Genomic DNA, 13,725 nt, shown 5'->3' with positions numbered 1-13,725 from the left:
AGATCTCATTGATAACCTACATGCTTGAGAGAAAGTTTTTTATGATTTTCAGTATATAAGAAATCAACAAGACTTATGTTTGACTCCTATTTCAGAACACACCAATGCTATATACAGCACTTCATAAGACTTAACATTTTTTAACATCGGTAAAACATTTCTAAATATCTTCATTAAAATATTATGCTAAAATAACGGCTAATATGGAAAAAATTGCTTCATGTAACAAATACCAATACACTCATTGTTACAGGGATGCTGTCAAAAGCTGGACATTTTCAAGTGCTACTTAATGAGCTTTCATATTTGTGACAAATTTTCAAGACTTATGATGTACAGAGAAAGAACTTGTTATAAAATTTTACAAAATGTATAAATATGCATTTCTGTCTAAAGAGAGTGAAAGACTAAATGGAACAGAGCATGAGGCACTACCAGATAGAGTCTCTAAGAATGTTATTCTGGAAGTGAAGATTGGACTAGAAAATGCAAAGTCACCGTCCTTCAAAGTCTCCTGGAACAGCAGGCACTGAACAATCACTGAATGTCCCAAGGTTCTTCCCAGGTACCTGGCAATCCACTCCAGCTTCTCTTCAGCACAAATTTTAATGGGGCCAACAGCTTGCCCAGCCACATTTTCAAAGTTCCCTTACCATAAGGCAATAATTCTACGGCACTGGGCACAAAGTACCTCCTGAGCATGGAGAGGAAAGGGTAACACACTGAGCCCCAGGATGAGACCAGAGCACTGCAGAATTATCATATGTGCTGTCACACACCACCATATACAGGGACTGCTTTTTAATTCTGTGGCATTTCAAGCTAACTTACAATGTTTTTCACAAACATCACTATAATAACCACAGCTCCTGCTTTCATAAAAAAAACAGTAACAGTCACACCATTAAAGACTACATTTCCTCCACTCTCAAAAACCTCTTCCATTATTTAATATTAATATCCACTACTCGACTTCTTTCCATACAGCAATTTATTCATTATTGATAATGTTACATGAATGCATATTTAAGTTAGTTATTCATACCTCTCAGAAGAGAAACGTCTGAAAAACATCAATAATTGAAGTCAAATTGTCGCACTTTAGAGAAATTCTGATAAAATCCATTACAGTTGTCAGTCCCCTTTTCATCCCCCTGCCTCTGGTATGCGAGGGTGCTGGCTCGGTGCACAGCCTTGTCAAACCAACCGTACAGTCTATTCAGTTACCCTGGGGTTGTCATGTGGAATCAAGCAAACAAGTATCTTCCCTCCATTTTCCCCAACTTCGGCACTCAAAACCAGATCGGAATTAATTCTTCACAAAGCTTAACCTCAGCAGCAGCTTGAGTGAAAACACTCCAAGCTTGATATGGAATTTGAATTAGTTAAAAGGATTTATCAACAGCCAGTGGTTACATTCAGTTAATTAATAACTTGCTTAAGAGTAACAAGGAAATTGCAGAAGTTAATATTACTTATGGGGCCTCTTCTCAGAGGCTGGTGAGAAGGCTGGACCCTTTCAGTGTCTTTGGAGGAAGATTAGCCAAAAGAATAACTGGAGGGGATGCATCCTTTCAGTTGACACTCATTGAATCTCAACAAAGCATAGAACACCAGACAGCCTTTCAGAAGTGTGACTGCCTGGGTGGAATGAGTGCCCAGGACCAATCTAACACCTCTAAAGTTTGGCAGCCATAGCAGAGAAGTGATTTCTAAATCATTCCAGTGGCATCCTGCATGCTTTCCTTCCACTTTAAGCATACTACACTTTCCCCCTAAACTTCTCTTTGATAAACAAATTCCAGGCTTGCAATGAATCAACCATTACTAAAGCTTATCCTACACACAGACCCAGAGGATCTTGATGGAACTGATACTGGCTAAGTCCTCCTCTCCTGGGAGAGCATAGGAGCAAACCCACACCAGGAGTGTCCCAGCACTGACATTTTTCTAGTAATGGCCAAAGTAATATCAAACAAACCAACTCTCAGAGCAGCAAAGTGTAAGGTCAAGCTCTCTTTGCCAGCTGCTGGAAGAAAAGAAAGACTGTTTGCCCAGAGATAATGAGGAGGTATGTTTGTACCATTCTTGTTAGGGCTTTTATCTTTCTGCAATATGGAAAGGATTTATAAAATCATACAGTTTAAAAAAAAAAAAAATCTGCTCCACAGAATATGCATTCAGTCATATGAGTCCTCAATTTGAGTGGCGAATCCTCCAAACAGCTTTTTAGCTTCTGTTCATTCTACAGTGGCCTCCACAACCAACTACAAGATTAATGCTTGGTGAACACATACTTTCAACGATGTTAAGAAAGTCATTGTTTTTTATATAAAATGCAACTGTGTGTTCTCTACATCTTCCTTTTAACCTAGTAGGTATATCAGGAACACAGCTTGCTTCTCTCCTACCTCTACAAGACTGTAAAAACCTTGCAAGCTGACAGGAGAATATTCTCACTCTGAAAATAATTTTCTAAGCAAGAGATTTAAAAAGAAAAAAAAAGGCAGCATGGTCTAACTAGAAGAGTATAAATGAGTCTTGGATTTTATTTCTGCATCTGATAACTACTGAAGACATTGTACTCATTATACAGTAGGAATTAAGAGGTTGATTCTTTCACTCCTTGCGAGCCTACTTTTGACTTCTAACAGCAACCAAAGTAACATTTCCCCCCCAGTGTCTGACAACCTTTTAATGTTTCATGTGGAAGGAAAAGTAGAACCACAAGCTGGTTTTGTACTCACTCAAACACAATTACAGTTAAGGTTAATGACAGTCCTCGAAAGATATACATTGAAAATCTTTTCTGATAACTATGCTGAAAGGAGCACTGTTGACTATCTTCTCAGATAATCACTCTCTTAATGTCACAAGGTGGACAGGAAAGGGGTTCCTCTTGCTGTGAGGTGAATGTGCTCTGCTCCCAAAATCATCTGTACGGGACAGCAGGCTGGGGAATATAAAGTAGCAAAGGATCAGCGAGAGACACCCAAACAAGCTTTGAAAAGAAGATAAGGAATTACCATGGAAAAAGACAGTGACTTTGGCCCTTTCCAAGCTAAGAACTTGGATCCTTTCCAATCTGTACACTCCCTGAAGATGTTCAACATGCTGGCATCCCCCTTTACAACCCTGGCCTAGTCATGCCTTAATTCTTTTGCTTCTGCTTTATCATCAATGGATTCATTGCTACAAACCATTAATGTCACTAAGACAATGAAGTCTTTGTTAATGTATAACGGCATGTGAAAGATATAGCAGGAAAACTGACTTAAGCCACCCAGCATAGTTGTCTTAAAAGTTCTCCGATTTTCCCCTTGCTGTTTCTAAACACTGTAATCAGCTATGCAGAGAACCAAGAAATTACCACTGGACGAGGATATGCTTTCAAAGACAGATGAAATCAGAGACCGCAAAGAGCACTTGAGCTACTCACAAGTCTAAAGCACGTTATGTGCATGGTAAACAATATGTTGTAGTAATAACACAAAGCAAGATACTGTGACAATAAGGCAAAGATTTTCACATACATTTCACTATCTGAAAAGGAGAATTTACTTTATGAAAATAGTTTTTCCCATTCTAAAAAAAAAAAAACAACTTAATTTTAACTTGTAATAGTTACATGTCCTTTCTAAACAAAGCCCTGAAAATATTTATTTTGTTACACTTTGAAATAAACATCTAGTTAGGAAAGAGACATGCTATTGTTCTCTGTCTGACTAATGGGTGAAGAGAAACAGAGTATTCCATATTCATTGCATTTAGCCTAAATAAGTCATGTTATCTTCCACCCAGACAAAGCATTTTAATTTTAATAACAGCAATGCTGACAGCTACAATACTGTTCTTGCAGAATTTTGCTTGTAAATAATTAACAATTGTATAATGACAGTGGGGTTTTTGATAGCTCTATTAATTTCACAGTCAGGCTGGAGTCTCTTTAATTTAGGGTATTCATAAAAATTCAACTCCCTCCCAACTTACTAAATGGTAATAAAAAAACTAATGGAAAAAACAGGTTTACATCCCTGCAGTCTGTATCTATGCCAAAAATCTGTTGTACACCAAGAGTCAGCTACAGAAAAGCAAGGAGTTTAGTACAGAAATCACAGGTCATAGCTCTAAATGGTTTACATGTTTGACCAATAATGATCTGATTTTCATAGAATTATAGAATAGTTAGGGTTGGAAAGGACCTTAAGATCATCTAGTTCCAGCCCCCCTGGGCAGGGACACCTCACACTAAACTATGTCAGCCAAGGCTCTGTCCAACCTGGCCTTGAACACCGCCAGGGATGGAGAATTCACAACTTTCCTGGGCAACCCATTCCAGTGCCTCACCACCCTAAGAGTAAAAAATTTCTTCCATATATTTTGACCTTTAAAGTCTGCATTGCAGTAAATAACAAGTTCACGTCATGAAATTCTGTTCTGTGTTGTAGGTCCTGGTCCGTCACTGATGGGGCACCACCTTCAATATGTACACCAGTCATACCTCTCAAAAACTTGCCAAGCAAGACACTGATGAATATTCCTCGAATCCACTCATATTTTAAAACCTGGCAACATTCCTCTGATTCTGATGGAATCAGCAAGGATACAAATACCTAGAGGACCATGAAAATGTTTCCCGTGTAAGTAAGTTCTTTATCCATCACAAACTATATAGTTCACTAATTCACAGCTACGTCTTTTACGTACATACTAGGAATTTCATCCAAAAATCATAGAACCGGATACTATGTTTCCTCTACCACAATAACAGATGTCCAATTTGATTTTTTCCCTCCAGATAACACATCCTGCTGTTTCTATTCCATTAAGGATGAAATATTTCACTCCAGAAATAACAGAGCCTCTCAGAAACCCACTGAACATAATGGAGACACTCTTGCTGTCATTACAATCTCCCGGTGCTCTCCCAGTAGGTATTTCCTGAAGTTATCTTATGCCCATTGCTCCATCAGACAAAAAAAGTGGATAATGATATGGATATTTATGAAGTAGTCTTTGGTTTCTCTATGGACTACGTAACAAAAAGCATTTCTGGGCCAAGGATTTGGCTGGCAGCAGCCCAATATTTAGTTTACTTGCATAGTTTAATATACTAAGTGGATTATTCAGGATTGTAAAATGTCCTGCCAAAATAAAAATGTTAGATGTCAACCTAATATTTCTATCAAATTCCATATTAATTACTAAAACTATTTATTCTTTTTTTTTTCCCCATATACTAAGTATTGCTTATACTCCCATTACCAGCAAAGCACAGCAAACTTGTTTGACACTTTCAGAATAGCTGTTTATTTCTAAAGGCCAAATCCTGTGTACTAGACAAAGTCAAAGCTCCTGTTAAAATTAAAAGAGGTTTTCTCTGAACAAAGTCTAAAAACTATAGGATTTGACCCATTGTCTCAGAGGAGCTAGACCCTGCCTCAGCACTGTAGCTGTTTGTTAGACAGGTTTGTAGGTGGTTATTGCCTGGCAGCCCTATCCTGTAACAATACACAGAGCTCATTATCAGCTGCATTGCTCCAAAAGGCTCATCTGCATCTCAAAAGACAACATCTGCTGTGCATCTAGATGTCATCTCCTTGATAAAGTATATCAGAAATAGGAAAAGTTTGCACACTCGTTTTTATATAGCCACTGCTGTTTTGGAGCCAGTTCCAAAATATTTATAGGCAACAAACAAATGTCACTGCAAGTCCATCTGACAGCACTTCAGATGCTCTGCAGCTCCCTTTGCTGTGATGGACAAACTGCAAACACACCCCATCTTTTTTTTTTTTTTTTTTTTGCATACACACATACATGTACCACATTCTCACATTTTGCATATCATGTAACTTTTTCATTAACTATCTGCATCATTTTCCAATTGAACTGCATATTTTATTACTCCAGGCATCTATTTCCATTCACTTTGCTTCCCACATCCAGGGCTTTCTTAACTGAGCTGCACAGCTTATGAACTCTGCTAATTGAGCTGCTTAACTCCATTGCTGAGTTTTCATATACTCTACCAAGCCAAATATTGAGTGCTGGATTTGTGCCACTGGAGTTACAAGCTCCGCAAGTGGAGGAGCACTTTAACAGTTCTGCTGTATTTTTCACTTCTTGGATTTCTGTATTTTTTTCCTACTTTCCTGTACCTGAATGGATTGAAATCTGCATTTGGCTTCAGCAGAAGTTTTTTAAGGATAGCCAGAACAAATTAACTAAACTGTTGATGGCAGCCCACATAACCCTTGTATTCTGCCCCCAAGAGCAAAAGTCAAGAAAACTTACCCTAGGAGAGCAAAGGCAGCTACTCCCACGCAGAAGAAAAACTGCCTGACTACAAAGGACTGTTCCAATACGTACTCCTTGGTTTTGGTTAAAAGCCAGGAGACTTTAAAATGGTCCTATAAGCAGGAAGGAAAAGCAGTATTGATAAGTAACCATGAGGACATGCTGTTCTCAGCTGCCACAAGTTGAGAGATCAGCAACCAGGGCATGCCTGCTGCTGAGAGACACAAGGTCCAGAGGCAAGACTGGTTCTGCAGAGCATCCAGCTGTTTCTCATCCTAATTAAGTCTATAGGCTTAAACAGTAATTATTAATATTAAAAACCTACTCTCTGAAGCTACTAATGAAACCCGATAATCCACACCATAGACCCACATTTAAAATTAATACAGGCATTTATGCTAATTTACAAGAGAAGCAGTACACATGCCACATGTGCTCACCCTTTACTTGTGGGCAGGTTCTGCTCTTGGCTATGGACAGATGCCCCGGTAAGAGCCAATATTTACAAAAGACTAAATCATCTGTCCAGATGCTTGACAAGCTTAGCATCATTAACACAGAGATGAGCACAATGCTTTGAAAGACAAACAAGAGGAATAGCACTTCAACCGGAAACTAATTTCAGTAGTGGCACCAGAGCTAACTAGTGGCAGTTATTTGTGGGCTGAGGAAACCAGGGGGCATAATAAAAAAAGAGAGGCAGCACCTCATGGGACAAGTTAACTAATTAGTATGAGCACTAAAATGGCTTGTAAATGCCTTTCCAGGACAAAGTTTTGTTTGCTAGCTTTGTAGAAGAAAGCCTCTGTATACACAAATGAGAATAAAACCATAGAAACGTAGGACTGGAAAATCCTCAAGGGATTATCTAACCTACATCCTTGCGTTGAGGCAAGACCCGTCAGGTCTAGGCACACCCAGTGTTTGTTCTGGTCTTGCCTCCCTAAGCAAAGCTTTTCAACAGTTCATAATTAGGAGTATATCCAGTAGGCAAAGGCTTCTTCCTATTCCGTTAGAAACAGAGGACAACTATTTTGAGATTGCCATTTTGTTACTGTGTGCGAGTTTATGATTCTTTCTCCTCTCTAATATCTCCTTCTGGAGAAAACCCCTCTTTCAGGTTCTCTCTTTTCACCTATTTTCTTGCCCTTCCCCCCCCCCCCCTTCTTGATGAACCTTCTCTGGGCTCTCATTTCTGGAGTTTCTCAGCTTATTTCCATAGGGCATTTGGCCATCAGGGAACTGCAGGTAGCTGCTGATGTCTTTGGGCTTGGATTGGGCACCAGCAGGATGTCAGGATGTTCCAGCCATCTGTCTGTCCACCCAAGCACACCGCTGAAGCCTCCCTGCCTCAACTCCTGCCCACAAAAGCAGTTTTGGCTCTTGTGGCATGGTCAGAGCAACCAGTTTGGTTTACCATCCTTCACCAGCTGCAGTGATCAAGCACAAGAGATGCCAACAGGTACCCCTAGCCAGCACACGTTATCAGCACCCTGTCCTATTTCTTGGCCATCCTCTTCACCTCTCTACCTCATGCGTGCCTCTCTGTACACATAACAAGTCTTATATAGTATTACAGATACAGTTGTCTAGATAGAGCTGGCCTTGCAAAATTTCCCTTTGCAGAAAGCCCTCAGTATTCCCCCCAAGTGATCTATGAGGTTTGACCATTTCCCTAACAGGCCCTCTTAACCAGCTGTGCAATCCAGCCCTTGCCCATAGCTACAACTTTTGTTAGCTTCCCCCACTTTCACTTGGCACATTTGGCAATTTCACACCTCCTGCCCAGTGCTTTTCCATGTCCTGGACACGTGGCAAAATTTACCTTACAAAACGTTCATGACCTCAGTTTCCTTGTGGTTCTGTTTGTTCATTTGCTTGCTTTTCTCAGGTTGAGTTTGTGGGGTTGGGTTTTTTACCTGTTGCTTTTTTCCTTTAGCATTTCCCGTAGCCTGAGAACATCCAGACATGGCACACAGCCAAAAGCAGAGGCTCCACTATGAAACTGACTCCCTGAGTTTTCAAGACATACTGCAGAGAAACCATTTTTTTTCTCCTAAACTAAAAATTTAAACCGAGACTCTGCAACAGACTCTGCAATAAGTCAACATCTGATCATTCGTGTCCAAAAAGTGGTTCTCAGTTTCCCACCCCCCAAGGTCTGAATTTATCAAATAGTGATGTGTACACATTGCATTAAAATCAAGTAAGAGAAAATTTAGTGCTCACCTTTCAAGTCCAGCTCAGTAGTAAACTGACTCAATTTTGCTGTCAATTATGTTTGGGAGAAAAAGAAGAAAATAGGAAAAAAAAAATCAGATTAACACATTCTGAGGTAAACGGTATTTCAGATAAGTTTAATCTTACTTTTGAAAGGTGCAAACTCATCAAATATATCTACACAGAGAACTCTGCAGACCACGAGGAAGGCTCAACACTGTAACAGTTCAGCACCTAACTCTATTAGTTTCCTCCCCCTCCAGCAGGACTCATGGGAAAAGACAAGAATTTAAGCTGGGCCTCAAATTCCCATATCCAGTCTAACTGACTTTAGCCATAAGGGTAATTTTCTCCTAATCATTATTATATTACCCCTTTAGTGTCCCTGTCCCTTCTCAGACTGTAAATTGATGTTCTTCTCTCCTCTTGGAAGAAAAAGGATTAAAGAAAAGGCATGGAAAAAGAGTGAAACCCATACAAACTAGAGGTAGATACTATAAACTTAGGAGCTGTTATTAAGAAGTACCGGCTCTTAAGTCAACATTCTTGAAGTCTAACCATACGAGCAACAGTCTCATTCTTTTTAATTATTTCTCATCCCATTTCACAGAGTCAGAGAATCACAGCATGGTTGGGATTGGAAGGCACCTGCAGTGATCATCTAGTCCAGCCTCCTGCTCAAAACAGAGAGATCCAGAGCAGGTTGGTCAGAACCAACTCCAGCTGGACTTCGCATATCTCCAGGGAAGGAGAGTGCACAGCCTGTCCCAGTGTTTGACCTGCCCCACAGTAAAAAGCTTTTCCTTACATATAACTAGAATTGCCCATATTTCTACTTGTGGCCACTACCTTCTGTCCTGTCTCTGGATACTGCTGAGAGGAGTCTTGCTTTGTGCCTCCCCGTCAAGTAATTATATACATCCAGGATAGGCAGTCTCTGTTTTCTCAGCTTCTCCCTCTACATCAGATGCTTCTACCTCCTGATGATCTTCACGGCTGTTCACTGGACTTGCTTCAGTATGTCCCCACCTTTCTTGTACTGAGGAGCCTGGCACTGGACCCAGCACTCCAGATGCATCTCACCAATGCCAAACAGGAAGGGTCACCTCCCTTTAGTTGTTGGCTATATGCAACACAGTGTGCTGTTATCTGCCTCTGCTGCAAGGGCACATTGCTGGCTCATGAGCCACTGAGAGTCCTCTGTATTAATAAACTTCTGTACATGCTGGCTCAGCTTTCCACACGTTGTTTTCAAATGTTTTCAATCACTACTTTTAAGATCAGGCTTTAGAACAATGCAAGCAGGTGCTATGGAGAAAATTCATGGCTGTCAAAACTGGACCCAACCGTATCACAGTAAGTAAGACGTAAGAGTGATACTGATATTGTACACAGCAACTTACAAGAGAAAAAGGATTGGCAATTCCAGAATTAAAACCAATCAAACAGAATTGTCAGCCTTACCTGGAAGTTTTCTGATGCCTAAATGAATCTTCTCTAATTCCACGTTCTTATTAATTCTTGTAAATAAACTCTATCCTCTGGGTTACTGTAATGATACACTAGCAATAGAGAGGATAAAGAACAGCATTTTCTTGTCTAAATAAGACCCAATATCTGTTCTATTTATCACATTTCATTAACAGGAAAAAAAGTAAATCCTTCCTGAATGTCTTCAAATATGACAAATTTCATTAGCATTATTTAACCTTAAAAATGATAAAAATCTATTTGAAACTTGCAGTCTAATAGTACCTTCACCCACCCTATATTATGTTATCAGAAATGGGTTACTGTCATGCATATACATACAGACCAAATATTTTTTTATTTATTGGCAAGGCAACGGGGAAACTCACTTAATGACAGGTTCTTGGACTAATGTATTATTAATTTTGTTACATGTAGAACAAAATTGTACCTATAAATATATAATCTTGTACACCACTTTTTAATGTAGTTTACATTTATGAAAAAATTGGCTGGTTTTCACCACATTATCCTCTCTTTATTCACTTTTTTTCAAGCAGGTGTCATAAGATGCAGTATGTGACATAGAAGATGCATTCATTCCAGGAACAGAGGCAGCAACCAGCCTGGATAAACCTAAGAATTTCAACCTCCATTTCTGAAAATATCTTTTCATCTCTGGAAGGATTTTGGAGGTAGCTTCACAGTATTTTTCTACATATAAATTGCTACTTTATTAATTCTTCCTTATGATTAACATTATGTACTTTTAAATATATTAACACATTTGAGGTCAACAGACTGTATCTAATCATCAGCACACGTGCCTTCATGCATTTAATGATATGTTGGGCACTGACTTAAATAATAAAAATACTCAAACCTTCTTAGTGAATATCCTACAGCAAGGCAAGGCATGAGCAGAGAGACATCTCAGCACAAGCAACACTCTCACTGGCAGGCCTGGGTGCTGGCAATGCTATCCACTAATGGTCCCAAGATAGTCAAGCAGTAAACCAAGTCCCAGATACACCCAGGGAGCCCAGCCTGAGGAGACACAGCCAAAGAAAGGACTACCCCATAGGTCCAAAGTCCATTCAGAAAACAGGGCTGGATGCAACCTGTAACATGTTTCATAAGGGGCCCATCCAGGAGACAAGCTGCTAATAGCTGGACCTGAACTAGGGCCCCTGGGCAGGTGAGGATGGTAGGACCAGGTGAGGATGATCAGGTGAGAGTGGAAGGCCCAGGTGAAGACAGGTCAGGGTAATCAGTGCCCTTAGAGCACAAACCCCTTCCAGCTTCCATCACACATTCACTCAAGCTTTGTTTGCCTTCATAAATTGTTATGAGGATCATCTGTAGATTATTTTCTCTTCTCCAGTCACTTGCATGGTCTCTTCAGTTGCTGCCCTCACAGGTTCACATCCATTCTGGGTTAGGTACTCTACCGGTTACTTACACCAAGAGGTGTTTCCTTTAGGCGGCAGGGAGGGGTAGGAAACAGTTCTCTGCAGTCCTTGTGCCAGTGCAGCACCTCCTGCTGTGCAGGTGGCTCCTTTCAGCCTGCTCCCCCCTCCTCCCACTCTGCACCAGCTGTGAAACTCCATTCTGTCTACACAAGTGAGGAGACTCCAGCTAGCAGGCTCTGTAACAACATTGTAAGGCATGTAACAAAACCTATTCCTTCCTCAAGTCTTCGAAACATTTTGCATATATTTTGCTTTTGCCCATCAATAACAGATGAGTCTCATGGACAGGGAATTTCACAGTGCCAGACAAATGCTGCTCAACTGCCAAAACCAACACTGAATCATTGCTTGAGCAGCAATTAAACTAGAACAATGCAGTTACCTGGAGCCTTCTTCTAATCATTCTCCCAATCCTGTGTTAATTACCTATGCTGGAGTAACTACAGCAATGATGAGCCTGTATGAAAATAAAAGGTAAAATGATAGTAAAAATTCCATAAATGATACAATATTACTTCCCATCAAAATATTCTAAAATATTCATGTTCCTAATGTACATACCCTACAAAGACCCTAAGATTGTTTGTTAGACTTTGTATAGCAGATCACTAACTGCCATTACCAATGAAGTTAAAAGAAAGCATTTAAGAGCTGCTGAGGCCCCACAACTAGGCACTACTGCTGTAGTGGCAAGGTCACCATGGTCTAAGAGGCAGCCAGTGGAGCACAGGCTTTGGGAAGAAGAGCATGTTGGCTTCACTTGCAGTAAACAAACGGCCAGGGGCCTCTTCACACAAAAGCCCTCGCTTCTCTGTTTCTCGCAGCGGCTGTTTGGCATGTGTGCGTCACACAGGCTTGAAAGCGATGTTTTTGTATGAAGAAGGGTAGCACCACTGACATAACCGCCTAGGTGTTAAAAATACTGTAGTTATTTATACCCGGCCAGTGCCACTCCAGGCACCTTTCTCTGTGCAGGTCTGTGGTAGCTCCCCCAGCCTCTCACCGCTGAGGCAGAAGAACGTCGGCCGCGTTCTGCGGTAGCAGCAGCACACCTGTGTGCTTGCTCGCAGCCCCCTTCACCCTCCGTTTCCTCACACCACACCAACACCGCCTCTCTTCCCCGGGGCTACCGGGACCGCAGCTCTCAGCTGCACAGCGGCTCCGTGGCACTAAGGGCTGGCTCCGCGGTCCGCCCGCAGAGGGCGCCCGGGCCCCGCTGCTGCGGCGGCTCATGGTTGCGGCGGGCGCGGCGGAGACCTGCGGGGGAAGGGGAAAGCAAAGCAAAGCAAAGGAAAGGGAAGGGGCGGGCAGCCCGGCCCTGTCTCCCGCCTCCCCTCCTCGGGCTGGGCAGCCGCCGGGACTGGTGGGGCGCTGCGGGGCAGGCGACGGCTGCTGGCCGCGGGAGCGTAACCCCGTCCCTGTCCGCGGGGTCTTCAGTGGGGGGAAACCGCCCTCCGGTGGCGGCGGCGCAGGGTAGAGGTGTGTGGCGCCCAGCGCAGCCGGATCCCCGAAGCAGCAGCCCCCGGAGCTCTCGCCAGGTCGGTGCCTGCCCCGCTCGGGTGCGCGTCCTCGTCCCCCCCCGCCCCCAGACAGGCTCTGCCCGGTCCGCCGGGGCCGACCCCGCTCCGCTCAAGCTCGCTTTGCCATGTGCGTGGGGCTATAGGACCGCCGCCCTTGTTTAAAGCCGTTCTTCATTATTATTCCTTTAACGTTGCCTCCCCCATTCCCGTTTCTCCCCTGAGGACCGATTGCTGTCAGGGTGCGGGGGCCAGGCCGCGGTCGCACCCGAGGTCTTCAAGGCCACAAGCAGCTGCTGCCCATGGACCATCCTTCCCGCGAGGGATGACGCCCAGGGGCTTCAGGGATGCGATGCCGTCCGGACTCTCCTGAAGAAAGGCGCTTCCTTGTATTTTGTTGTTTTGTGGTTTGTTTGTTTAGTGTTTTTTTTTTTTTTTTAATCTGAACTGGAAATAATCTGCGATAACAGGACTAGGTTTCTGGGTAAAATTTGGTCTTGCTTTCTCATCAGCTCTTTCTCATCATCATTCACAATCAGGATTTGTGTAAAAATGTGTTTAGAGAATAGCCTGAGATAAAAATACAATGATTTAGTTAATATTGCTGTTTGAGGAAGCCCTGAATTATTCCTTAGCTTAGCTCCACTTTTTCTTTTCACCAGGAATAACGAAATTATAAATACTGTACAACTGAACATCCTTTTGGATTTCAAGCTGTTATTAGCTGCTATTTGGAGAACTTGCAG

General features: G+C 42.1%; 1 protein-coding gene across 11 annotated transcripts in view; it reads right to left on the bottom strand.

Moving 5' to 3' along the window:
• VEPH1 (ventricular zone expressed PH domain containing 1) overlaps window positions 1–6,411 on the bottom strand; it is a 96,978-nt gene extending 90,567 nt beyond the window's left edge. For 4 of the 11 annotated variants that reach the window (XR_009743204.1, XR_009743205.1, XR_009743206.1 and 1 more), the window contains exon 1: window positions 1,046–1,386. The gene's annotated coding sequence lies outside the window, so the exon portion shown is untranslated. Of the gene's footprint in view, window positions 1–653; window positions 749–1,045; window positions 1,388–6,297 lie in introns of those variants that run through there. The other 7 variants (XR_009743207.1, XM_061452674.1, XM_061452668.1 and 4 more) reach the window with 5 other exon arrangements.
• Window positions 6,412–13,725: the final 7,314 nt, after the last annotated feature.

This window comes from Pezoporus flaviventris, unplaced genomic scaffold (genome assembly GCF_033815535.1).
Source record: "Pezoporus flaviventris isolate CSIRO_AGI_PZ_B2104156 unplaced genomic scaffold, CSIRO_AGI_Pfla_v1 ptg000013l, whole genome shotgun sequence".
NCBI classification, from domain to species: Eukaryota; Metazoa; Chordata; class Aves; order Psittaciformes; family Psittacidae; genus Pezoporus; species Pezoporus flaviventris.
Note: the sequence above shows the minus strand (reverse complement) of the source record. Positions and strands in the feature narration are given on the sequence as shown.